The sequence below is a fragment of the Pristiophorus japonicus genome, chromosome 18 (assembly GCF_044704955.1).
Source record: "Pristiophorus japonicus isolate sPriJap1 chromosome 18, sPriJap1.hap1, whole genome shotgun sequence".
NCBI classification, from domain to species: domain Eukaryota; kingdom Metazoa; phylum Chordata; class Chondrichthyes; family Pristiophoridae; genus Pristiophorus; species Pristiophorus japonicus.
Genome location: NC_091994.1, coordinates 64,153,220 through 64,156,826, shown reverse-complemented (window position 1 = coordinate 64,156,826; position 3,607 = coordinate 64,153,220). Strand labels below are relative to the sequence as shown.

The 3,607-nt window shown below is 52.1% G+C and overlaps 1 pseudogene; it reads right to left on the bottom strand.

Moving 5' to 3' along the window:
* Positions 1-573: 573 nt before the first annotated feature.
* On the bottom strand, positions 574-811 carry LOC139229476 (U2 spliceosomal RNA; annotated as a pseudogene).
* Between the last annotated feature and the right edge of the window lie 2,796 nt (positions 812-3,607).

The following is a 3,607-nucleotide window of genomic DNA, read 5'->3' as shown; positions in this document are numbered from 1 at the left end:
GCCCGGGACAACGTGGACCATTTTCCAGACCTCGGGAGCCTCTTATCAACAAGAGCAAACATTGATGAGGAGATTCAACACCCCCTCCAGTGCGCCAGCGCAGCCTTCGGCCACCTGAGGAAAAGAGTGTTCGAATTCCAGGCCTTTAAATCTAGCACCAAGCTCATGGTCTACAGGCTGTAGTAATACCCGCCCTCCTGTATGGCTCAGAGATATGGATCATGTACAGTAGACACCTCAAGTCGCTGGAAAAATACCAGCAACGATGCCTCGCAAGATCCTACAAATCCACTGCGAGGACAGATGCAGTGGATTTGTCCTTGACCAGGCCAACATCCCCAGCATTGAAGCACAGATCACACTTGATCAGCTCCGCTGGGCATGCCACATTGTCCACATGCCAGACACGAGACTTCCAAAGCAAGCGCTCTACTCAGAACTCCTTCATTTTTTTTTTCATTTTTTTTATTCGTTGCCAATCTTTCCAATTCTTTGTCAAATCACAAACCCCAGAGGTCACCTTGCACACATCAAGGATCACTCTGCACCAATGCTCTTAGCCAAAAGGCCTAGAGCCACTGCGCCATTCCTGGAAGTACTGCAATACCAGGTTCGTGCCATGGAGGTGGATGGGTCAGGCCCCCCACACACCTCCGTGGAGGTGGATGGGTCAATCCACCCCACCCACTTCCTATTTCCAAAAAGCAGAGGAGAACCACCTTCCTGATCCAGGGAGAACCACTTTGGGGTCATGGTTACTCCCCTGTCAGGTCAGTTACGCATGATCTTAGCCAAAAGGCCGAGAAGCGATCCTTCATGGCAAACGAGCCAAAGGTGGTCAGAGAAAACGTTTCAAGGACACTCTCAAAGCCTCCCTGATAAAGTGCAACATCCCCACCGACACCTGGGAGTCCCTGGCCAAAGACGAAGTGCAATCGGGAGTGCGCTGAGCACCTCGGGTCACATTGCCGAGTACAGCAGAAAACAAGCGCAGGCAGCGGAAAGAACATCTCACCCACCCTTACCCTCAATGACTATCTGTTCCATTTGTGGCAGGGACTGTGGCTCTTGTATTGGACTGTTCAGCTACCTAAGGACTCATTTTAAGAGTGGAAACAAGTCTTTCTCGATTCTGAGGGACTGCCTATGATGATGATGAATGTGAGATGGAATGGCTCACATCTCAGCTTGACCACCCCCAACGCCCCCCCATCCCCCCCGCCCCAGACTGAAATGTTGTCCTCTACTTGTAGATGCTGAGTCGGACAGCAAGGATCTAGAGATACAATTGACCTCCGGCCTTCACAGAAGCCGTCAGACCCCAGCATCTCCCATCCCGACGTTCTCCACACCCGAAGACACTGGCTCCTTCCTGCAGCCCACCCCCCACCCCCCCCCCCCCCCCCACCGGCTACCACCTCTGCCACCCAGGGCCAGGAAGAACAGGAGAGAGAGGAAGGAGAAGGGTCCATCTTTCTGCCCCTTGACCTGGAGGAACCGAAAGCGGCTGACATCAGCCTCCTGCCATGTGAGAATCTCGGCTTTGGGCTCCGATTTCCTGGGCTTTCCAACAGACTCCACAGACGCTTGCTCAACCAAGCGGAGAGGCCATGGCTCGAAGGGAAGCAAGGCGCCAGCACCCAGTAGCAGCAAGCAACCACTTGCGGATGCATTACGGCTCTCTGTACTCAACCAGATGGTGCAGCTATCAAGCACCGGCATGGAGATAGGTTGCGACATGCTGCAGATCATGGATGGGATAGCTGGCAGCATTGCCTCCTTCACCCAGCAGTATGATCAGAGGATGGACCGGCTCATTACAGTCTTGGAGCATACAATGGAAAACGTTGAGGCCATCAGGCAAGAGATGGCTTCTGCACGGGTCGTGCAAGCCCCCAACCCCACACCTCAAGGCAGACAGATCCGAAGGAGAGGGAGATCCCTGCGCCTTCAGTCCCGCGCCCTACCTTTTCACCAAGACGCATACGTCTGCAGACATCCTGCTGCCCTACTGCACAACCTCCTCAACCAGAGGCAGTTTCGTGCAGGGGAGCGCCATGCCGTCGTGTAGGCATGGGGAGGAAGAGGACATCGGGCATCGCTGCAAGGGGGGGAGGAGAGGTGGTGGTGCCGGGTCGAGGGGTGGGTGTTGCTCCTGTAAATTTATGTAAATGTAATAATCTTATGTAACCTTTGTTATTGTACACTTGCAAATACACTCACAGTGTTGACCCTCTGTTGGTACATGTGCCATTTTAACACATGTGTGGTGCGTTGCGAGAAACACACATTTGTCCCTCAGGTCATCTGCTTCGTCAGGAATATCCCCATCCACATCCGACTGCAGCATATAATGGTCCTGTCATCAGGCCATCGCAAGACGACAAGGAAGGGTCACCAATGCAGGAATCCTGCCATTCAATTACTCTCACTACTTGCAGGGCAGACCTTAAGGCTTGCACTTCAACCCTATTTTTTCGAGGCCAAATATGGAGGAGTGCCACCCTCTGTTGGTGCGTGTGTCATTTTAACACATGTGTGGTGCATCAGTTACATTGCAGCACATTGTGTGACACGATTAATGAATCAGCTTGGATGCACAAAATGTGACATGCTGAACACTTTTCAGTTACTCATGATAATTTTCCCTTCGCCATTGGGCTTCTCAATGAAGGACTTTCAGCAAGGTCCAACAAAAAAGCTTCCATCAGCTTAGATACATTTCAGTTGCTTTTATGACATCCAATTTAAACATCACCATCAGCAGTAAAGTAATGCAACATGCACCTAACTTTTTTTCAGTAGTCCCACTCATATGGGGTAGCATCTGCCCGGCTGCCTTGATGTGATGGCCTCCAGCACTCCCTCCCACCCATTCTCCGTGCTACCCGATTGTCATCAAATCACCAGCCTCCCGTTCTCTGTGCTGCCCGTCTGCTCTCCACCTCTCCCTCCCTCCCACCTGATCTCACTGCTGGCTGACTGCCGTCCAGGTCAGACCTGCTTTTTCTGAGCGGTCCTTCTGGCGAGCAGCAGATCGACCAGAGGCCAGTATAACTGATGAAAATGTCACTTTTCCAACATCCGGCATGGGCGGGCGGCACGATCTGACGTCGGCGGAACCCTTCCCCACCAATCTTCTGCCAGGCGGAACCTCGACTGCAGAGGCATCGCCCAGAAAACCGACATTTGCAGCAGGACCTCGGCAGATGTGGGCAGGAACATCCCCATCCACATCCGACTGCACTGTATAATGGGTCCTGTCATCAGGAATATCTTCCCATCCACATCCGACTGCACTGTATAATGGGTCCTGTCATCAGGAATATCTTCCCATCCACATCCGACTGCACTGTATAATGGGTCCTGTCATCAGGAATATCTTCCCATCCACATCTGATTGCAGCGTATAATGGGTCCTGTCATCAGGAATATCTTCCCATCCACATCTGATTGCAGCGTATAATGGGTCCTGTCATCAGGAATATCTTCCCATCCACATCCGACTGCAGCGTATAATGGGTCCTGTCATCAGGCCATCGCAAGATCGACCAATTTCAGCCCCTACGTTCCTGAGGTTTAATTGATGTTAATGCTGGAAGTGAGG